Genomic DNA, 24,526 nt, shown 5'->3' on the forward strand with positions numbered 1-24,526 from the left:
AGCTTCCAAAGCTCTGAGTGTCTGATAGAAACAGAGTTGTCAATGCACCGTCTCAGCATCGCAAAGGTGGTTGAACCTGAGTGTTGTCCTTGTACGCTTGAAGTGTTTCACATTAAAGAACATCGAGATGGTGACTGGTTTCTCAGTGGGATGGAAGAGCTCTATGTGTCTGGATGGGGTAGGATGGTCAATGCTCCTTCTTTTCATCAGAAATATGGTTGACACAGAGGAGCTTCAGGTGTCTCTTGAAAACTTGATGTGAGGGTCACATCAGTAACATGGATGTGGTAAAGGGATTGTCATTGGGATGGAAGAGTTCTGTGTGCACACATGCCATGATGGAGCGTGAATTCATTTCTTCAGATGCCAGAACCTAACCATGCATTTACTAAGAGAAAAACTCTACCAGTTCTATCTAAAAAATTCATGTCTTCATCTGAGAAACATTCTTCCTCTTGATTTCATAAAATAGTTGTGGTTGTAAATATAGCCATGTCCAAACAACCAACTGTATCACATTAGTACCCACTTTTCCACAGTCTCTGAGCACACAGCTTCACACCTTGGCAAGAAGTTGGATCATCTCTACCTGGTGGCAACAGCTACAGAAAAAGTGCATTCCAAGGAGCAGGGCTAAGGGGGAGCCAGAGACTGAAGAGAACTTGGCATTGTCTCTATAGGTGTTCACTTCTAGGTTCAACTGAGGGAGACTTGGTTTGGACTGAGAATATCTGGAGATTTATGAAATGTTACCTTCAAAGATTTTGACTCAGATAGCTTCCCCATTTTTTTACATGGGACTGTGGGTGAGGCAGAAGCCTGGCCATGGGTTTGAACTCATTAGATGGATATCCCAAGCCCTAGCAAAAAACAAACTCTGTAAAAAAATTTCAGGACAGATACCCACTATGAACACACACAGATACTTCTGTGAATAGATCATGAATAACATGGTGTAAATAAATATGAGTGCTCATGTGTTTCTATAATGTGTAGAGTCAACTGGGTATAGGCTTAGAGGGATGGATCTGGGACACAGTAAATTCTCAAAACTGATTTCCAATATAACAACAGTCCCATTAAAGGTGAGAGAGGATTATTCTTTCATGACAAAAATGGTGTCATTTGTATTACAGGTTATCATCTTCTTCTTGAGGCAAAATTAGAACATTAGAATTTCTTTAATTTGCAATTCAATTGTTAGCTAAGGTCTTTGATTGTAGGACACAGAAAAACCTACCTGATCTGTAATTCCCCGTGGTGGCTAGTTTTCCTAATGCAGGAAGGTGCTGTGTAGATTGAAGGAAGAGGAAAGACATCAGTGATCTCATGGAGCACCAGGCCTTGAAGTCTACAACATCAGCCTTCAGGTAAGATGTACCCATTAGTGTCTGAGTGTTATGTAGCAACCAACTTCTTTCTAATTAGATTTGTGGCCTGAATCGTAGGAAAGATTTTTTTCCCAGGTGCATCTGCTCAAAAGTCCATCACTAGAGATGAAATATGCCCTAGTTGATCAGAGTTGTACCGCTAATGGTTATGTTGTTAAGTTGCCTTATAAATATTTTTGTTTATACCAAGTAGATTAGTGTAGCTCCCATGTCTCAGTGTGCAGTGTGTACTGAGCGATACAGACATTCATGACTGGTCAAAGTGCTGAGAATGACTTACATAGTACTCAGCAACAAGTGAGTCAATGATGTCACTCTCTCAAACAAATGTTAATTGCAGGTATTTGAAAGTAGTGAGGGGTATGGAATGTGTTTAAACAGAGGATTTGGTCTTGAACCTCAGCATCAGCCGCCTGACCCAGGTATCTGTACCTCCTCCTTCTCCAACTGACCTAGGGTCTTATCTAAGAAGGACCATGCTCATGAATATGCAAATTACTTGAGTCTATGTTGGTTAAATACAGAGATGTCCACACTCCAAAGAGAACATCTGGTCTGTTTCCTTTCCACAGTCAGTGAACATACCATCCCTAAGGATGGAATGGAGCTTGATCATCCTCTTCCTCCTGTCGGTAATTACAGGTAAGGGACTCACCAGCTCCAAATCTGAAGAGATGACAAGGACTGAGGTGACAATGACATCCACTCTGCCTTTCTCTCCACAGGTGTCCACTCCCAGGTCCAGCTGCAACAGTCTGGGGCTGAGCTGAGGAGACCTGCGTCTTCAGTGAAGTTGTCCTGCAAGGCTTCTGGCTACACTTTCACAGACTACTATCTGAGCTGGGTGAAGCAGAAGCCTGGTCAGGGCCTGGAGTGGATTGGACATATTTATCCTGGGAATGGTGGTACTTACTCCAATCAGAAGTTCAAGGGCAAGGCCACACTGACTGCAGACAAATCCTCCAGCACAGCCTACATGGAGCTCAGCAGCCTGACATCTGAGGACTCTGCGGTCTATTACTGTGCAAGACACAGTGTTGCAACCACATCCTGAATCTATCAGAAACCCTGGAGGACCAGGAAGCTGCCCTGAGTATAAAATGACAGAGATTAGCCTTGAGACTTGCTTGAAAATAATCATTTTGAGCATTCATTTTTTTTCTTCTTCCACCGGACAGTCTTATAATGCCTTTGTCAACTTTGTAAAAGAACATCTATGAGTAAAGTGATGTTGGTTTAGGTTGCCGCTACAGTACAACAGACCTTTCAACATCTCCACCAGTGATGACCTCCATTGAAAAGTTTCTTTTTTAATAGAACAATAAGAAAGGGAAATCCATGATAATGCTCTGATAAAGACCAGCTCCTGCATACAGGGTAAACCAAGGCGGTTCACAATGGTGTCCCAGGTTTCTGCTACAGACTCTGCAGCAGCCCAGATGAGGCTTATCTTCCTCAGGTCCCTCTAGCCAGGAAGCTTCAGATTAACTCTAGCACACAGGGTAAACAAGTTGCAGCAAGGATTGACCAGAATGCAGGGGAATCTTCCAGTCCATCCTTTAAATTTAATGCAATTCTCGAGTGTACTGGAAAGGCATCTGTTAAGTGGCTGTAACACCTTGATTCAATGACTTATCTGGTATCTTCTGGTATTTTCAAGTACCCAGACACTTCACACTGCAGGAAGAGGATACGCCCAAAAAGGGTCCTGGATGTATAAGTAGCCTGAGAATTAATCCCTGAGACAGAGATTTACTCCTGAAAAATGTTTTTCAAGTCACAAATTGTTCATTCCCTCCAGTCCAGAATAAGCAAATAGTTCACTCCCGTCCAATTCCAGGCCTTTGAGAGCCTGCATAGTCACCACTCATTGGTGTTAATAATTATAATGTTTCCTGAAATTATAAGTGAAGAAATTCATTTTTTTGTATTCAAGGGTAATATCATAGTTTTCATTTTCATGTGCCCTTTTAGGCAAAAACATAGTCTCCCTTTGTGTTATAATACTTAACTTCATTTCAAATTTATGTCTGATGTCAACATTGTGTTCTTTTAAGCTTGAATCGATGTGTCCATGCATGTTCATAGGGCCAAATTCAGATGTTGCAGGCCTAATTCATGAAGAAGAGGCAAAGTTTTCACCACCCCATGGAATTCTGTATTCTCTTCCTTGATGTATCATAATAACATTAGATTTCTAGGACACCCTTGTATTGATGTACTTTAGCCCCCACAAATTTGTGCATCTGAAATTCCTTACCAATTTAATATCCCCACAAGTTTGTGCTGACAACAGCAGAACAACAGTGTTTATGATAAAGCCGTAATTAGTCAGTTGTGATGAAGCCTGCGATGTGAGTGTTGGGATCATGTGGAGGCAGGAATTCATACAGCAGGATGCCTCTGGAATGGTCAGAGTACTTTGTGAAGGAATAGCATTAGTATATCATCCAAACAGACAGAGAACTTGAGAACTTGAGGTGGAAGTCCTCCCAATGAGCATAGGCATTCTAACTGAGCACAGGATGACAGACACTCCTTCCTCAGCAGGGCCCTGTAATCTCTGCCTGACCTCGTCTCAACAGTGTTATTAGGCATAGATGCCTCTGATCTTATATGATATAGGGCCTTTGGTACATTTCTTTGTTAGCGCTCCCCTCCATGTGTTCCTGTCCACATGATAGGATGTGCTGCCAAATACCAAGCAAAGAACAACTGGCATCCGTACCCTCAACAATTATGCTCATCTATCCTGAGAAACAGTACCCACTCTCCAAGACTATATATAGTCTTTGTTCACCCAGAATAAAGTTGAACTATCTCACTGAAATGGATCCTGTAGTTATTTCTGCTGAGCTCACGCCTTCGGAGCCCTGCCTCTGTTCTTCCTGCCCTTGTGGGTTGGTGGCTAATATTCGCCCATGGGAGAAGAGACCCATGAAGAAGAACTGAAGTACAGTGAGGGTGAGGGTGGGTAGACCAGAGGCACTCATAATGTCCACAGTGCTAATAACATGGCTCTGACAGTGAGAGAACTTGTTAATCAAAATCCAAAGTCGTAATATCTTACATACTGTTTATATCCTTTAAGGACAAGATTTCTCAGGAAGACATGACTATTTTCTTTTTTTTCCTTTTTTTAAATTTATTCTTATTACATCTCAATGGTTATCCCATCCCTTATATCCTCCCATCTTCCCTCCCTCCCATTTTCCCCTTATTCCCCTCCTCTATGACTGTTCCTGAGGGGGATTACCTCCCCCTGTACATGCTCATAGGGTATCAAGTCTCTTCTTGGTAACTTGCTGTCCTTCCTCTGATTGCCACCAGGTCGCCCCCTCCAGGGGACATGGTCAAATGTGAGGCACCAGAGTATGTGAGAAAGTCATATCCCACTCTCCACTCTACTGTGGAGAATGTTCTGACCATTGGACGGATCTGGGTAGGGGTTTAAAGTTTTATGGCCTTTATTGTTTTTGGCTGGTGCCTTAGATCGAGTAGGACCCCTGGGCCCAAATCTGCCTATCATAATGTTCTACTTGTAGGTTTCTAGGACCCTCTGGATCCTTCTACTTTGCCATTCTCCCATGCTTCTCTCATCTAGAGTCCCAATAGAATGTCCTCCCCTCTGTCTCAGTTTCCTGGTAAGTGAAGGCTTTCGTGGGACATTCCCCTTGGGCTAAATGCAGATATAAGTGAGTATATACCATTTGAGTCTTTCTGCTTTTGGGTTAACTCACTCATTATGATCATTTCTAGCTCAATCCATTTATCCACAAATTTCGGGAATTCCTTGTTTTTAATAGCTGAATAGTATTCCATAGTGTATATGTTCCACAGTTTCTTTATCCATTCTTCTAGTGATGGACACTCAGGCTGTTTCCATGTTCTGGCTATTATGAATAAGGCTGCTAGATTATTTTCTTTAAGAAATAAGTTCTCTCTTAAATTGTACACATTCTTCCCAATTCTCAGTATGTCTCTTATTTAAGCTGACCACTACTTTTGGTCTACTTTCATTGGCATGTTAAATGGTAAGTGATTTGGGAAGGGAAAGAATAATGAATGTTGAAAGGACATGGTATTAAGTGTTTCTATTTTCTCAGTGATTTTACAGCCACATGCAATTTCCTAAATATGGACAAAAGTTCACTCATTTCTTCCTACTTGTATTTAACTATATTTGAGTTCAACTACATAAAAATGAAACATTTTAATTTATCCAAAAATCATAAAATATACAATATTTGAGATATTGTCAATGCATCTTATTTATAAGAAGTATAAATGAAGCTACTATGAGCATCCATGTGCAATATGTGCATGCATATATGTGCATGTTATTCCCATGTCATTCTCTACATTTCTCACTAAGTAATTATATGATTCCACATTGTACAGATTTAAATAGCTTGTCCACAACATTAACTGTGACAGAAAATTCATTTTGTTGAATGCATCCCCTTGTGTGATGGACTCTACAGTTGAAGAAAGGCCATGGTGAACATGTCCAATGTCCAAGTCTAGATCTGGATGCACCTTAGGTGGCAGCCTGACTCTAGAGTGACATATCAGAGGAACAACTCAGACAACAAAAATCCCGTTGCAGGAGAAGTGTAGGTCATCTGGGTCTGATCACACTTCAGCCAAGGCAGGAACTCTCGGCTCAGGTGCAGAGAGACAAGAGAGGTTTGTGTTGCCATCAGAGCTTCTTCCTTTCACTTAAGAGTGTGGAGCACAGTCAGCCAACTTAAAGAGAAAAATCCATTACAGTATGTTACACTTATACACAGTTTATTACCAGATCATGACTTTGAGCAAATGTGCATGAGTATCTTCCAACAATTCCCATGAAGAGAAACCCTCTGAGATGACACCATCTGCCTGTGAAAAGGGTATAGAGCTCAAGCAATGTCATGAAGCAGAAGCTGCACCTTGAATGAGTCTCACCCACCAGCCAGGCTCTGAATCAGAAGCAAATACCCATAAAAGAGGAACCTTGATATATGGGAAGGGCAGATCAGCATGTGATGCTCATGATCAGCCATGCAGGGCAGTAAGAAACAGGTGAAAAGATGGGTGAGAAAGAGAAGTTATTACTACAGCCATCCAGAGTGCTCTCCATTCACTTACTCACATATATCCATGTCAGTCAAATGAAACATGGAAGAGAAATGACTAATTATTCATTGGACAGTAAGACCCAACTCTCCTTCTAACACAGGAGTGGCTGTTTCAAGGGTCTTCCCCTTGAGACTTATCCACAACCACAAAGAAAAATCATATGGTTTTCCTCACAGGGATTAGAGATGCTAGGACATACAGTCATGGCACCACAGACCAGGTAGCAGACTCCTCTCTTTCCTGTGATAATCACAGACAGGGACCCTTAATTGAGGAAATTAAAATAACCAAGGCATGTTTACTGAGGATGTTAACTAACTTATACCCTAAGACATAAAGGTATCATATATGTTAACAAAAGTTTATAATAGGCTTTATTGTTTTTCAATGAATAATATCTGAGACTACATTTATTTTAATCAACAAACATTTGTATATATATATATATATATATATATATATATATATATATATATATATATGTATATGTATATATTAAAACTTGGGACTGTGTGTATGTTAAACTCTCCCACTATGCTATGTCCCCAGCCTAGTTTCATTAGTGTATATTTTGTTATTCATTGATCTTTATATTAGTTCCTCTCCTGTTATCAAATTGTTATTTTTATTTCCGAAGTTCCTGTGAGTTTAAAGCATAGTATCAGTTGAGATAAGTGGTAAAGAGTGTGTGTGACCAACAACTCAGGCTCTAAGCTTGACAATTAATAAATGTAACCTCATGAAACTGAAAAGCTTCTTTAAGAAAAAGGACACTGTCAACAGAACAAAATAACAGCCTACAGACTGGGAAAATATAGCCAGCAACCCTGCAGTAGACAAAGGCAAATATACAAAATATACAAAGAACCCAGGAAATTAAACACAATCAAACAAAATAGTCCAATTGACAAATAAGGAACTGAACTAAATACAGAATTCTCAAGAGAAGAACATCAAATGGCCATGAAACACCTAAAGATATGCTCAGGGTCTCTAGTCATCAGAGAAATGCAAATCAAACTGACTCTGGCCCTATCAGAATGAGTAAGATAAAAAATTCAAGAGACAGCACATGATGGTGAGGATATGGAGAAATTGGAGCACTCCTCCATTGCAGGTTGGAGTGCAAATTTGTACAATCACGTTGGAAATCTATCTGGCTCTTTCTCGAAAAATTGGGAATAGTGCTACCACAACACCTAGCTGTAACACTGCTATGCATATATATGAAAGATGCTCCAACATACATAAAGAACATTTGTTCAACTATGCTCACAGCAGCTTTATTCATGATATCCAAAATCTGGAAACACTATTGATGTCGCTTAACCAAAGAATGAATAAGGAAACTGTGGTACATTTACACAAAGTAATACTACTCAGCTATTAAAAACAAGGGAATCTTGAAGTTTTCAGGCAAATGGATGGAGCTAGAAAAGATCATCCTTAATGTGATAACCCAGACTCAGAAAGACTCCCATGTTATATACTGTGTAAGAGACACAGAGAGGAGATTCCAAGTATGCTCAGAAAAACCTCATCTGAGGATGCTCAGGACCAGCAGGGGGTCCTGTAGATCAATCTTTCACCAGGATGGAAAAGGTAGCTGGTTCAGAGAAGCATCTGGAGAGTGAGGCAGTCCCAGGAGACTAAAATGTCTCCTCCGGTAACCTCATTCAAATTCAGAGACCATGTAACCCATGTGATGCAGCTACTATGTCAAGACTCCAAGGGGGTTTAGTAAGAACTCTTTGTTAAGTAATATTGCACATATAAGTATTATTCATTCCATATGAACCTCATTGGAAAGACAGACATCAGTTGCATACATAAGTGAAAGTTACACTTCAAACATGAAGGGTCAAACATTCAGTCATTATTGTCACCATCAGCAGGATCTGTAGCTCTATCTGAAACTTCTTTCCAGTGACAGGAAGATTTCCCTCAGCTGGCATATATAACTTAGTAGGCCAGGCCTTGATGTTCCATTCACATTGTTGAGTCCATGCAGTTCTGGTGGGCAAGTTAGGAGACCTGGTCTCAAGGCTTCATGCACGGTCATGGGGGAGGCCCTCAGCTCAGGGAAAGAAGAGAGGGAGAAGCTTGGCATATTTCTGTAGTCTGGTGTTCTTTATTTTTGTCGTTTTAATACTCTTCTTATGTGTTTCTAATGTTTTTAATAAAATTTAAAATACCAAGCTATCATGTAATTTTTGTGACTTAGGAAAAGAGACTAGAAAAAAGTACATTAATTACAGACTCCCTGTGGACATCATGGATCATGGAGGTGGAGAAGAAGTGACATCCTCACACCTACACCCTATTACTGCTCCTTACACATGAATATAGACAATGTTCCTCATACCATCCTGGATGCCCAGGATACCTTTATCTGCTCACCACCATCTGGACTTCACCTGCATCAGCGTCATCACTGTCCTGCCTTGAGACTAAGGGATGAGAGTCTTTAGTATAGTGTGACATCCCAGGTGTATGTACCTTTCTAGTTTTCAGATTTTTCCCAGATAATTTCATTATCTGTTAAGAACCAAATTCAAGGTTGGGATCTTAGAATTTCTGCTTTCTGTGGCAGACAACTGAGATTAAAGATGACTTCTCATAAGAAATTCACTTCCTTTCCCTCCTTTCAAAACTGAATTATTAATGGCTGAATGACATTTACATCTCGTAAGATTACATCCTGCCTCTGGCAACAGATTTTGACTTTGCATGGCATGTAAAGGCATGTCTGGTTGCTGATTCATGCTGTGCATATCTTGAATTCCATTACTTATATCATCAACATAAAACATCTTCACATAAATAAAAAGTAGTGCCATTATTTGCAATCCATGTGCTTAAGAATTTCTGAATACACATCGAAGGCTACATTTTATCTAACTGCTGATCTTTTGACGTTACATGTCACTGTGATAAATAGGGAGACCCAGTCATGCCTACAGCCCTGACTGGAAATCCATTAAATAAACTCTCATTTTGAGTATATCCATGTTCCTGGGTAGATATGACATTCTATCTCGAGAAGGGTCTGTTGTCTCTCGTTCCCATATTCAGGACCAGCAGTTCTCCTATCTCTGGTCCTTGGCATTTTCTTGCAAATCAAGCAACTTATACAGGTTCCAAAATCGTTTAATGATACTCTGCTTCTTATGGATCCATCTTACTGCCTGTCTTTCATGAGACTTGTGATGATATTTGAATATCATTCAAAGAATTTTAGATATTCTCCTATTTCCAGATACATAATTTAATCAGAGTTGAAAAAATCAGAGTAAAATACAAAACTTGTTGGTGCAGGTTTATTGCCCATCCTACCCTAAGGCTCCAGCGCCTCAGCTGGCACTCAGCATTCTGGGTTTGTCTTCTTTTACAGAATTCCTACAACTTGTGGCAAGGTCATATTTCATGGTTTCGACCCATCTTGATATCTTTATTTTTCAATAGTTTTTAATATAAAGGTGTTTTATTAATAATAATGAGTTGATTTTTTTTGGTCTATCTTTCCTTGATGAAATCAGTATTTCAATCAGACTTCTTTGCACATATTTAATCATGTTCCTACCAAAAAGTCACTGTGAAGGTTTCCCAAAGTTAGGCAAATCATATTCTCTCTAAGTTCTAAAGCATCAGTTGTGACAAGAAGAAAGAGGAATACATTGTGAATTAACATCTATGAAAATCCCCAGGCCCAGTGTGTGACTTCCATCAACTTCTGCCCACTCTGCACTCCTCCTGGATGCTCAGCATGTGAGTGAACAGAACAAAGAAACCATGTCTTTCTGTCTATAGTTTGTTGTCTTGTCCTGTTTTAAAGTTGTCACAAATAGAGGGCAGTATAAACCTGAAGGCACTGGCCATTGAATAAACAGAAATCAGAAAAACATGATGCAGGAAATTGACAGATAAGTAAAATCAATAAAATTTCACTCCCTTCCATGAAATTATAGTTTATAACTGCCAGGCTGCTGATGGCACAGACTCTTCCACTATACAAGAAGTCTACAATCTCTGTACCCTTTTCTTTTTTTTGTGAAAGAATATTTGTACTGACTGGGCTCACACAGGAGGACACCTCTGGGCCAGGCACAGAGCATCATGAAATCTGGAGAAACACCAATGCTTTGAGCTCTTCTCATGTCCTCCAGGCAAAATCACAGGTGACGATCCCTGGATGAGTGAACTGAGTCAGGACCCTTCATCTTGCTCCTTCTATACAGCACTCGTCAGAAGTGTTTATTTTTCTGATGACTTTGGTCTTCCATTAGCTACCCTCTATGGGTGCTCACCTTCCTTTTAGGTGGGAAAGTGTCAAGCAAGCCCACATTCCTGGGAAGGAGTCCCAGCTCTGAGGTGAGACAGTGTCCCAAGGGAAGGGTATACTGAGATACAGGAGCCCAGGAATCACACAGCTCTGAGAGAAAGTCTCCTTAGCAGAGACTCTGTAGCTCCCAGGGGAGGGTTTCCCCATCCATGAGGAGCTGAGTAGCTTTGGCTCCAAAGCCCATCCTTCTTTGTTTCTTCTCTTCTTGAGAGAGTCATATAAGGCAGTAAATCTCTTAATAAGAATTTCTTGAAGGGACAAATCCAGGTGTGGATGCCTCTGTTCCAAGGTGAAGACAGCAGAGAACTGGGCAAACACAGCCTTTATGTGGAATTTTTTTTAACGAGTGTAGCTTTCTAGACCAGAGAATTCCAGAGTGAGGTTTAGTGGTATTTCAAATCCAGGACTTGGAGGAAGCCTAGAGATTGGTGAGGTTTTGTTCATCCTTTTCATGTAAAATTAGCATAAACCTGGGAGTAGTCCCACAGAGGGGATGTAGATGGGTATTTTAACAGTTAAGAGTCTGGAACTGACTGTTTTACTATTAGTAAGGTATGTGGGAGAAGCCTGTTCACTCAAGCTCTAAGGGTTTACACAGACTTGAACTCTAAGCTAAACAAAGCAAATTTCCTTAACTAAACTATGAACTTATATACTAAGGGGTCAGATTTCTAGTTCAAGTCCCTGCCTGCCAAAGTGAGACCATGTAAAGCTTCCAACCTTGGATTAATAAATAGTTTCTACATTGTTGCCACAAAGATGGCACTGCTGGAGCTCACAGACTAATTCCACCAAACATGCCTCCTTCCCTGTGAGTTCCCCATGAATTGCAGCCATAACTGAGGTTTCAGGTGCAGCTGCCTTCTCCAAAAAATCAGCTTTTCAGTTTCTCCAGGCTTCTGATATCAGGCCCCAGAGATGTGGATATTTAGTCTCAGGGGCTCTGGAGTCCTGAGGTGTTGCTGTCAGGATGTATAGAGATGCAGGAAGCACTAGCTTAAGACCAGAGTACCCCATTTAGGGACCACAGGGTGTGACACTCAGGGAACTGAAGAGCTGAAGAGGGCTTACCCAGGGAAAGATGTAGGGGGAGCCCTAGTGCAAAACATAAAGCAGCCAAGCCTGGCTTCTGGAGACCCTCATCAGGGGCCTGGACAATTTCCAGCAAAGTATACAGTTTTGAAAGCATGAAAAAACAAAAACAAAAACAAAAACACAAAAAAAGAGGGTCTGTGAGTGAAGGCTTTCCTTGCCCTGCATAGCCAACAATGGAGCGGAGGTGAGCTCCCCTGAGGGCTCCTGTGCTTTTCATCACAGACTGATTTCTCCTTAGTCCTAAGACTTAAGTCTTGCACCAGAGTAAGCACTTGTTGAGGGAATGCAAATCTCTCCTGGCTCCACCCAACCCTGGGTTGAAAAGCCAAAGCTGGACCAGGGTACTCACTGGTGTGCAGCCATGGACAGGCTAACTTCCTCATTCCTGCTGCTGCTTGTGCCTGCATGTGAGTGCCAAGGCTTTCTAAGGGAGGACCTTCCATATCTCACCCTATTCCAAACTTACCCTCTGATTTTTCTTTTTCTCCACAGATGTCCTCTCCCAGGTTACCCTGAAAGAGTCTGGCCCTGGGCTCTTGCAGCCCTCCCAGACCCTCAGTCTGACCTGCACTTTCTCTGGGTTTTCCTTGAGCACTTCTAATATAGGAGTGGGCTGGATCCGTCAGCCCTCAGGGAAGGGTCTGGAGTGGCTGGCTATCGTTTGGTGGGATGATGATAAGTACTACAACCCATCCCTGAAGAGCCGGCTCACAATCTCCAAGGACACCTCCAAAAACCAGGTATTCCTCAAGATAACCAGTGTGGACATTGCAGATTCGGACACCTACTACTGTGCTCGGAGAGCACATTGACACAGCCTCAGGGAGCAGCTGTTCAGTATTTCAGGCTGGTTCTCAGCTCTGTGCCTTCCTTCTATAATGCAGGATGTTTAGAGGAGGCACACATTTCCTTCTAGCCTGTGGGGTTTCCTCTTCACTCTGAGCTTCAGAGCCATGACTTCCTGTTATACATTGAGGCCCATTTAAGTTGGCACAACAGGTGCCATCTATGTTTATTTTTATAAAGATGAAGCATATCTGTTACATAAATCAAGTGTTTCAGTGCTATTATTCTATTCAGCATTTTGTCTCAAATCCCCACAGCAGAAGATCGAAATTATCTTCATGACCCTGTACAGCAAACAACTCGATTGGGAGAGATGGACATTACTGGAGAATGACCAGTGGACAATGTTACTCCTGGGACTCTCTGAAGTATCTCAGACAAGACCTGTGGTTGTTCTTCATAAATGCTGGTAACACCCTATTGCTCCAGATAACACTTATATATCTCACTGAATATGGAGATGTTGACTTAGTGGCTAAATAGTGGTTTTACCTATACTGGTTAGCATTCATAATACTGGGCAGTACTCTGCATGCTTTCAGAGGAGAACATGAATAACTAACATAGCTACCAACCCTGTCACCTATAATGATGACTTGTGAGATAGACTGGTGCATTTGTGCCACTAACATGGGGGTAATCAATGATTCTTTTATTGATTGAGAGTTCACTCCATGAGGTGGAACCCATGCCTAACTTCTATGGTGGCTCAGAACCTGAGACTGGATAGGCCGTGGGCCTTGAGGGGAAACCCAGATGCTATTGTTCTGCTGAAGGAACATAGCAATAAAATGATTCCTAATGACATAACTACTTATAAATTATTTCTCGTCTTTCCATTGTTAGAACAGCTTTTGTAGTAGGTAGAATCTAACATAGGGAAACACAAGTGGACAGACAATGTGTAGAGAGTGAGAGATACTGGAACATTCCGTCCTAAATCAGTTGTCTTCATCAAACCTTCCCCTCAGGACTCAGGGACTGATGCAGAAGAGGAGTTGGAAAGTTTGTAAGAGCCAGAGGTGATGGATGACTTCATGGAAGCATTCTCCACAAAACAGAGCAGGACTGATGCACATGTATGTGTACTCACAGACACTGTGGAAGCAAATCCAAAACTTGCACAGGTCCAAGCCAAATGGGACCCCAGTGCTGAGAGTGAGAAATGGATACCTGCTCTTACCCCTAACCAAGAAGCTAACTTCAGTTGGTACTCACCTGCAGAGGAAAACTTAGTTTTCCTCCATGGAGTCTCACTGGCTATTTTATCCACATTTTAGAGTAGACACCATGTCCAGGAGCAACAGAAAACGGACATATGGAGTATTTAAAGAGTTTTTCATTTTTTAGGCATTTCTGTCTCTTTCTCCCTTTGTTGGTATTTTTTGGCCTCCAATTTTGTGTTTTTGTGAGATTGTGTGTGTTTGTGTTTGTGTGTGTGTGTGTATGTGTGTATGAGAGAGAGAGAGAGAGAGAGAGAGAGAGAGAGAGAGAGAGAGAGAGAGAGAGAGGCAGAGAGAGAAACACAGAGAGAGACAGAGAGAAAGAGTGGACAGAGAGATAGAATGATACAGGTAGAGACAAAGATAAAGAGGGAAGGAGAAATGTTTCTTAGTAAAAGACTGAGAGAAATAAAAGGAGTGGGGGTGGGTTAGTAGCAGGTGAGAGGGATAGAACAGAAGTTGCACAGGAAATCCGAATATATTGTTTAAAAACAAACTTTTCACTATGGAAAAATTAAGTAAAACACATGGAAGCCTGTGCCTCCCCCCCCACACATAGCTCCAACCTTGTGTTTTTAATTTCACTCAATAAATCTGGACACTGTGGAAAAAGGAAATGCATTTATTTATGATTCTGAGATGTCAATTTACAAATTGGCTTGAAAGTACCCAACAATTTTTGGTCTGTTGCTTATTGCAGTATGAATTCTGTCTCTTATTCCCTTTGTCTCCCTGCTCTGACAATAATCAGCTAGGAATCTATGCCCCATTCTACATGTTTCACTGCTCAGACATTTTCACAAAACATGTGCAGAGTCATCATAGGAAGGTGCTCCTGTCCAGAAGGCCTCAGGCACAAACACAGTCACACATCTCTGCTACTAACAACACAGAAGACAGTTCAGTTTCCATGGCCTTATTGCTCACTGTCCTACATGACATCATCAGAACAGTCTTTAAGGTGATTTTTCTGCTGTGATTCTGATGTCTTTCCCATTCCCCTTTAAGATTCAGACTCATCCTATGGATGATCCATTTTTATTTCCTGAAAGTACAGTTTTTATTAATTAGCCTTTCTTGGAAATACAGGCTTGTTTCACATCAAGTTCAAAACTGTCCAGCTTCTAAGAGTCACCCAGGTCTTGATCTTCTTTAACATTTTTGTCATAGCCACATAACATTTAGTAGACCATAGCCACTTCCTCAAAGTCCCATCTTTCACACTGCAAATTTTAACTAAATGGCACATGGAGTGTGTGTGTGTGTGTGTGTGTGTGTGTGTGTGTGTGTGTGTGTATGACTGTTGTTTGTGTTGTTGTGCCCTAATCACAAGACTCCCAAAAGACCACCAGGACTCAGTATCGATGCAGCACACACAGGTCCTTTATTTATGAGCTTGAGCCAAGACTACAAACCTTCCTGACATAGCAGGGTAGAGCAGTGGCCCAGAGATTCAAGGGTAATGGATTTTTATTTATTTTTATTTTTATTTTATTTTATTTATTTATTTATTTATTTATTTATTTATTTATTGGTTTTTTGAGACAGGGTCTCTCTGTGTTAGCCTTGGCTGTCCTGGACTCACTTTGTAGACCAGGCTGGCCTCGAACTCACAGCGATCCGCCCGCCTCTGCCTCCCGAGTGCTGAGATTAAATGTGTGCGCCACCATGCCCGGCTTGGGTAATGGATTTTTAAAGGAAAACACTGTAAGTGAGGGTTGTGGGTCACAGGGATGTTGACCTCCAGGAGGCTACATCAAAGGGGAGATTTTTTTTATCTGAAAGAAACATTGGTGTTGGTTATGTCTAATTGGCCTGGTGTGAGTTTCTGGAAATTGTTAGCAGGTGCTGTTTATGTGGTAGTTTTCAGTTAATTTCTATTCACATTAGCTAAGTGTTTTTTATATTTATTACACTTTGCCTCCTGGTCCACTTCACCTTACTACTCTCCACATTGTCCCACACTCCCTCACTCTTCCCCATATCCTTCCTACTTGCCAAAAAAAGGAGTGCCACAACCCACCACAGCCTACCATGTTACATCAGGACTGAGAACATTCTCTTACACTGAGGCTAGGCAAGGAAGCCCTGCAAAAGGATGCCTGATTGGAATCAGCAACAGAATCTATGTCAGAAGCAGCCTCTGCTCCCCTTACTAGGGGACCCACATGAAGACTAAACTGCCCGTCTGTTACATGAGTGTAGGGGACCTAGATCCAATCAATGCATGATGCCTGTTTGGTGCTACAGTCTCCATAAGCCTCCATTGAACCCAGGTTATTTGACTTTGTTGGTCTTCTTGTGGACTTCTTATTCCCTCCAGGTCTTTCTATCCTCCCTACTCCTTCCAAATGGATCCTTGTGGGCTGCTTATGCCTTTGAACCACTTACAGTTGAGTTTTGTGCAGTGCAATAAATATGGACCTATTTGCATTTTCTACATGAAGACATTCATTTAGACTAGTACCATTTCTTGAAGATGATTTTGTCGCCATTGTATGGTTTTTTCCTTCTTTGTAAAAAATCAAGTGTCCCTAGGTGTGTGCATTTATTACTGGGACTTTAATTTAATTCCATTGATTAAGCAGTTTGTTTCTATGCCAGTACATGTAGTGTTTATTACTATTGCTCTGTAGTAAAACTGGAAATAAAGAATAGAGATACCTCCAGAAGCTCTTTTACTCTATAGGATTATTTTTAGCAAACGTGGGCTTTTTTTGTCTGTATATATGAAGTTGACTATTGTTCTTTTAAGGACTGCAGAGAATATCCTTCCTATCTTAATAGGGCTTGCATGAAATCTGTAGATAGTTTTTGGTAAAATGGCCATTTTTATATGTTAATTCTACCAATCCATGAGCATGGGAGAACTTTCCTTCTTCTGATTTTTTCTTCGGAGAATTGAAGTCCTTGTCGTACAGGTCTTTCAATATCCTAGGGAGAGCCACACCAAGGTACTTTGTATTATTTGTTTATGTTATGAATGGTGTTGTTTCTTTAATTTTTTCAGCATGTTGGAATTAGTATATAGGAAGTCTGGTGACTTTTTTGAGTTAATATTAATCCAGCCATTTGGCTGAAGGTATGTATCAAATGTAGGAGTTCTCTGGTAGAATTTTTGGCATTACTTATGTATACTGTCATTTGTTAATAGAGACCTTTTGATTTCTTTTTTTCCACTTTGTTTCCCCTTGATTTATTTAACTGTCTTATTACTCGACATAGGATTTCAAGTACTACATTGGAGAGATACAGTGAGGGTGAGGAGCCTTGTCTTGTCCTTGGTTTTAGTGGAATTGCTTTAAATTTCTTTCCATTTATTTTTGTGTTGGCTATAAACTAGCTGTGTATTGCCTTTATTGTACTTAGATATGTTCCTTGTATCCTGAGCTATCTGAAACTTTTAACATGAAGATGTGTTGGATTCTGTCAGGTGATTTTCCTACATGTGTTCATATGCAGGAACACTCACATTTTGCCATATACATTGATGGTGGCTACAATAACACATTGGAGCTGGTAGTGGTTTGTTCAGCTCCACAGATGACTTTCTCCTAGCCTTAGCAAACATATCAAGACTCTGAAAACCATTAGTCATGACTTCCATGAATAAGAGGATGCTGATCTTGGGGAAGGTACATCCAGAGAGACAAGAGTTGTCTGAGGACACAGTTAGCATTGTTGAGCCCTAAAGATACATGGCAAAGGGAAAGCACCACAACTGCTAAGTCTTTACTCACAACCATACAGCCCACCTGTGTTTCTAATGCTGAGTTAGCAAACAGGGTAAATCATCGCATAAATTTTCCTTAATTGTAGTTACTTCTCAGATGTGCAAATATTTTCTCTATATTGGAAGAGATCTGTAGGTGGCACATTTGTTCCTCTTTGTGGTGTTTTGAATTTTCTGCCCCAAGTACAGCTTCAGGGGTGGGAAAACTGCCTTATAGACAGCTTATAGCTTTCTCTAGCTCTAGTGTTTTCTCCGTTCACTCAATGGTTCATCAGTGGTCACTTCCCTTGTTATATCTAACAGACCCTAGCTAAAGTACTGTGGTTCATGGAGACAATGATCGCAGCAGAGCTTACCTTCCATTGTTGAAATATCTTCTCAAAATCAATAGGTACATTGCAAAGAAGAGAAATAAGTGGGCTGTCTCTGTTTGAAAAATTATACGTGAGTTATCAGGACCAGCAGGGGGCACTGTGTATCTACCAATTTTCTAATAAGTAGAGGGGCAGCTGAAGCAGATAAGGAAGTTGATCAGTGAATGTATCCCAGCAGACTCTGTGGATTTAATTGGCAACATCATTATGTTCACACACTGTGGCATTGTTGACACATACCATTTCCATTCTACATCCCAAAAGTGATAATTTGGACAAAATCATCCATATTGGGAAGAACAATGGCCAAACCACATGCATATGTTGATTGCATAGAATACAAGCTCATGACATACTTATAAATACTTAAGGATATTGGAACCTCAGGATCTTGAGCAATATGCAGAAAAGTGTCCCAGAACTTGCAGCCTCTAGAAGAGGTATTTTTAATCTTGTTGATCATTGGATTGTAATAGAGAGCAGCCTCCAAAGCTCTGAGTAAGTGTCTGAGTGTCTGATAGAAACAGGGTTTTCAGTGCACCTTCTCAGCATCGCAAATGTGGTTGAACCTTACTGTTGTCCTTGAACACTTGAAGTGCGGTTCACATTAAGGAACATGGATATGGTGACTGGTTTCTCAGTGGGATCGAAGAGCTCTATGTGTCTGAGTGGGGTAGGATGGTCAATGCACCTTCACTTACACAGAAATATGGTTGACCCTGAGGAGCTTCAGGTGTCTCTAGAACACTAGATGTGAGGTTCACATCAGTAAAATGGATGTGCTGAATAGATTGTCAGTGCAATGGAAGAGCTCAGTGTGCATGCATGCCATGATGGAGCTTGAATTCATTTCTTCAGATACCAGAACCTTACCATGCATTTACTAACAGAAAAACTCTACCAGTTCTATCTAAAAATTTCATGTCACTATCTGAGAAACTTTACCCTCTTGATTTCATAAATTAGTTGTGGTTGTAAATACAGTGATGTCCATACAACCAACAGTACCACATTAGTACCCACTTTTCCACAGTCTTTAGGCACACAGCTTCACACCTTGGCATGGAGTTGGATCATCTCTACCTGGTGACAACTGCTACAGGTAAGTGAGTTCCTAAGAGCAGGGCTAAGAGGGAGCTACAGACTGAAGAGATCATGGCATCCTTTCTATAGGCGTCACTCCTAGCTACAGCTGGTGCAGTCCGGGGCTGCCCTGAAGAGTCCTGGAGCCTCATGAAATGTTACCTGCAAGAATTTTGAGTTAGTTAGCTTTCCATTTTCTATAATAGTACACTGGGTGAGTCAGAAGCCTGGGCATGTGATTGAATTGGTTGGAGGGATACTCCCACGCACTAGCAGAACAAACTCTGTAGAGAAATTTCAGAACAGATTCAAACTGGATACACAGAATGTTAAAAACAGACTACACTGTCTTTACCTATTTGACCTTTGTTGGAACTCTATGATGATTTCATTCTCTAGCTGCTGAGAACAGAGCATGAACAACATGCTGTGAATACATATGGAATTTCAAGTGTCTCTAATGTGTAGAGTCATTTCTGTATATGCTTTGAGGGCTGTAGTTTGGACACAGAATAGTTTTATTAATTAATTAATTAAATATTTCATCAATTTTTGGTGAATTCTCCAAACTGATTACCAGTGCTACTGTGCTCCCTTCAAAGGTGAGAGAGGATCAGCCTTCATGACGTCCATGTCATCACTTGTACTCTTGCTTCTCATCATCTGACTGAGGTCAAATTAGAACATTAGGATTTCTTTATCCGCCTTTCAACTGGCTAAGGAATCTGGTTGTAGGATATATAAAACCTACCTGTTCTGTAACTTCTCCATGGTAGGTAGGTTTACTAGTTCTGGAAGGTGCTGTGTAGCTTGAAGGAAGAACAAAGACATCAGTGATCTCATGTAGTACAAGGCCTTGCAGTCTACAACATCTTCCTTCAGGTAAGATGTACCCATTAGTGCCTGGTTGCTATACAACAACCAACTCCTTTCTAATTGAATTTTTGGCCTGAACCATAGGAAAGAGTTTGTTGTAGGAAACATGGCAAAAGTCCATGGTTAGAGATGACCCAATGCCTGGCAGAACAGAGTGCTCATGGTCATGTTGTCAAACTGTGTTATAAATATTTATGATCACATCAAGTATATTATTTATGTTCTCAGTTCTCAGCAGGCAGTATGTATAAACTGATGGAGACATCCATGATGGTCAAGAGCTGAGAATGATTGTCAGAGTACTCAGTCATAGATGAGCCAATGATGTCACCCTCTCACCAAAATATTGAACATCTGAAGGAAGGGAGGGGATATGGGATGCGTTTCCTCAGAGGATTAGGACTTGACCCTAAGCATCCTGCTACCTGACCAAGGTGTTTATACCTTCTTCTTCCTCTGCTGGACTATGGGTTTATCTAAGAAGGACCATCTCATGAATATGCAAATTACTTGAGGCTATGGTGGTAAATACAAGGATTCTACACCCCAAGACATCATCTGGTCAGTGACCTCTCCACAGTCAGAGACCATCTCTAAGGATGGAATGGAGCTGGATCATCCTCTTCCTCCTGTCAGTAACTACAGGTAAATGGGTTCTCCACCTCCAAATCTGAGGAGGAGACAGGGACTGAGGTGACATTGACATCCACTCTGCCTTTGTCTCCACAGGTGTCCACTCTCAGGTATAGCTGCAGCAGTCTGAGGCAGAGCTCAAGAGACCTGGGTCTTAAGTGAAGTTGTCCTGCAAGGCTTCTGGATACACCTTCACAGACCATGATATGAGCTGGATGAAGCAGAAGCCAGGACAGGGCCTGGAGTGGATTGGATGGATTAATCCTTCAAATGGTGGTACTGGCTACAATCAGAAGTTCAAGGGCAAGGCCACACTGACTGTAGACAAATCCTCCAGCACAGCCTACATGGAGCTCAGCAGCCTGACATCTGAGGACACTGTGGTCTATTACTGTGCAAGAGACACAGTGTTACAACCACATCCTGAGTATGTCAGAAACTCTGGAGGAGCAGGAAGCTACCCTGGGACTGAGATGAAAGGGAAGATTAGCCTGGAGATTTGCACAGAAATAATAATTTTGAACATTTATTTTTCTGCTCTTTTCACCGTCTTAAAGTATCATTGTCAATTTTATAAAAGGACATCTATGAGTAAAGTAATGTTGATTTAGGATGCCCCTACGGTACACCAGACCTTTCAATATCCTCACAAGTGAAAACTTCCATAACCATATTTCTTACTTATGGAAACAGTAAAAAGTGAAAACCATGATGATGCATTGATAGACAACAACTCCAGCTCCCAGGGCAAACCAAGGCAGGTTGTAGCAGCAGCCTAGGTAAGATGCCAGCTGTGATGAAACTTTTCTTCCTCAGGTCCCTATAGCCAGATTGCTAGAGAGCATCTCCAACACACAGGGTAAACTGAGGCAGGTTGCAGCACTGCTGATTGGTCAGCTGGTGGCTGGTATTTTTCTATGTACTTTAACTCTTCATCTTTTAGGTGGTATCTTTGTTGTTTACACTTTAGTGTTGAAAGTTGCAGGCTGGTGGTCGGCTATTTACACCTTGATAGCCAGAGTAAGCAGATTTTTGTGAACCTCACACGAACACATGCACACATACAATCAACAGAGAAAACACAAGAGCTCACAAAGACAACCTTCATGCACATATACATTAACATGCAGATTATATATATACACTGTGAGCCGGCCATATAAACAGACAGATGAATTTTTGGATGAAGATGACTTCACCTATTGTCTAATTCTCTCTTGTGTTTTTAGATGATCAGATACAAAGACTCTCTATGTATGGAAAAATTATCTCAATCAAAATAGATAGAATCCTTACATAAAAAAAGATTTACAATAGGACTATTGTTCCTAGTGTCTAACAAGATACTTTGTTTATCACAAGTTTAAGGCAGTAGTTTTACTGTATGCTTATTATGAGTTCAAAGTAGAAGTTTTATCTTTTTCTAAATTCACGTGTGCCTTATGTGTTCAAAGAAATATTTTTATGTCAAAGTTTTTGTAGGACACAGGTGTCTCTCTTGTCTTGTGTAGATAACCACTTATTCTTTGTTTCTATATTCATATTATCATTTCTTATCATTGTATACACCTGGGCCATATCCTTGGACTAAAGCTAAAATGAATGTATTTCCTCGAGTATTAATTTACTTCAGTCTTGTTTTCCTTCTTCATACAATTCACATGGAGGCTCATAGAACTCATAGAATTTTCACTGTATTGTAGGAGGATTTAATCTTATTTGAATCAATTAGAAGACATTATCAGGAATTATAAAATATCTTTAGGAAATCTACCCAACTTAGAGGGTAGCAACTATGGGGGATATAATTATCCATTAGGCAGTAAGAGTCTATACCATGCCAGATATTTGGAACAAGCATGGAAAGGCAGGATAGCAATAATAAGTGATCCTGCTTCAACCAGGGACACACCCATTCATCTGTCATGCAAGAAGCAGTGGGTGCCTCCAGGAAGCTCATGTGCTTGCTTTCGCCAATCCAGCATGTGATTGCTCCCAGCAGTTCATGATAAAAATATCTTTGGATTTTGAGAGCAATACAGCAATTTTTCTGGAATAACTGGGAATAATAATAATATGAATATGGCCTGGGAAATGCAAATTACCAAACTTTGGTCAAACAAAAACTCATCTAATTATCTCAATTCAGACGTAACGTGAGGGTGTCTTGTTAACTCTGGCTCTGTGTCCCAGCAGAAGTTCCAGTCTCTTGGATTATATGATATACTTATATTAGAAAGCATTGCCACAGAAGTATAATTCCTGTAATTTGGTTAAAAGTATTATTAAATAATTTCATAGAACTCATTTCTCACCTCACTGTATGTACATACCTTTGGTCCATATTTCTTTCCTTCCCTCCCAGTCTCAGTAACATTCCCTATATTCTCAAGCAGTTACAGAACACTGAAGCAGCATCAACTTTCACAGTCCATTTTATACATTGTTATGTAGTGGTGAATATATAATTGTATAATCCTTATGCATTCATCTCACAACAGACATGTATTTTATTTCCATAATGTAGTTATTGCAGACCCTGCTGCAATAAAGTTTGATGTTCTAATATTTCTGATGTATGTTCCTTTTGGGTCATTTTGATCAGTTTTTTGTATGCAACCAACTCTAAAGGCCTGTGTACATTGTATGAATATGAAAGATGCTGTAAGTTCTCATAACAGCAGCTTTGGAGATTTCAAGTCACTCTCAATATCACAACCACTTTCTATAAATAAATTAGATAATCTTGTCCCAGAGTGAAGCAACTATAGCAGGCCAGAAATATAATGAGCGGTTAGGACTTGATGTTACATCCACAGCACCTGCACAGGGCTCAGGGAAGGGATATGGGAGACATTTCCTCAGAGAGGATTAGCACTTGAACATCAGCATCAGCTGCCTAATCCATGTGTTCTGTACTGCCTCCTTCTACAGTTGGACCTATTCCTTATTTTAAATGTACATTGGTCATGAATATGCAAATTTTGTCAGTCTATGGTTGTTATATACAGGGATGTCGTCACAGAACAAAAACATGTGATCAGTATCCTCTTCACAGTCAATGAACATTGTGGCCTTCACCATGGTATAGAGCTTGAATCTCTACTGATTGCAGCTTCTACTGGTAAGGGGTTCCCCTATTCAAACATTTAAGTGGGACTGAGATGACAATGCCATCCACTGTGCCTTTCTGTCCAGAGGTGTCCACTCCCAGATTCAGCTGCAGCAGTCTGGGGCTGAGCTTGTGAGGCCTGAGGCCTCAGTGAAGTTGTCCTGCAAGGCTTCTGACTACACCTTTATTGATCATGGTTTGAGCTCTGTGAAGCCATGGCCAGGACAGAGAGCCACACGTTCCCTGGGACAAAAAGCTGAGCTGGGCCAGCATCAATGGTTTCTGCAAGCTACTCAACTAGGACATTGAGTGGCCTCCACTTGCCACCTGTTTGATGGGCCACAAGATCCAGTACTGACAGGAGTAGGAGGCCATCCATGCCTTGATGGCCAGCAACAATCTGGAGAATTGAACGGGATTAGGATCGCTGTCCCTGAGGACATGGAAGAAGGAGAGCTGACCCTGAGGACATGAGACCAGGAGAGCTGTCCTAGCCTTGAGCATACAGGAGCTGAAGAACTGACCCTGCCCTGATGACATGGGAGCCGGAGAGAGGGCCTGGTCCTGAGGACACTAGAGTGGGTCAGCTGAACCTGTCCTGATGACACTGGAGCAGGAGAGCAGGCCCTGTCCTGAGGATATGGGAGTGGATGAGGTGGCTCTGACCTGATGACAGGGGGGCAAGAGAGAAGGG

The 24,526-nt window shown here is 41.1% G+C and overlaps 2 gene segments (V, D, J or C); both read left to right on the forward strand.

Annotated features, from left to right (window-relative positions):
• The first annotated feature begins 1,947 nt into the window (after window positions 1-1,947).
• The window catches only part of LOC311603432 (Ig heavy chain V region 1-72-like), a 127,658-nt gene continuing 105,079 nt past the window's right edge, over window positions 1,948-24,526 (forward strand). The window contains exon 1 of the V gene segment in view: window positions 1,948-2,033.
• Window positions 12,243-12,764, forward strand: LOC311603376 (immunoglobulin heavy variable 2-5-like). The segment is given in 2 exons: window positions 12,243-12,359; window positions 12,445-12,764.

The sequence above is a fragment of the Acomys minous genome (genome assembly GCF_964271855.1).
Source record: "Acomys minous genome assembly, chromosome: 8".
In the NCBI taxonomy this organism is placed as follows: Eukaryota; Metazoa; Chordata; class Mammalia; order Rodentia; family Muridae; genus Acomys; species Acomys minous.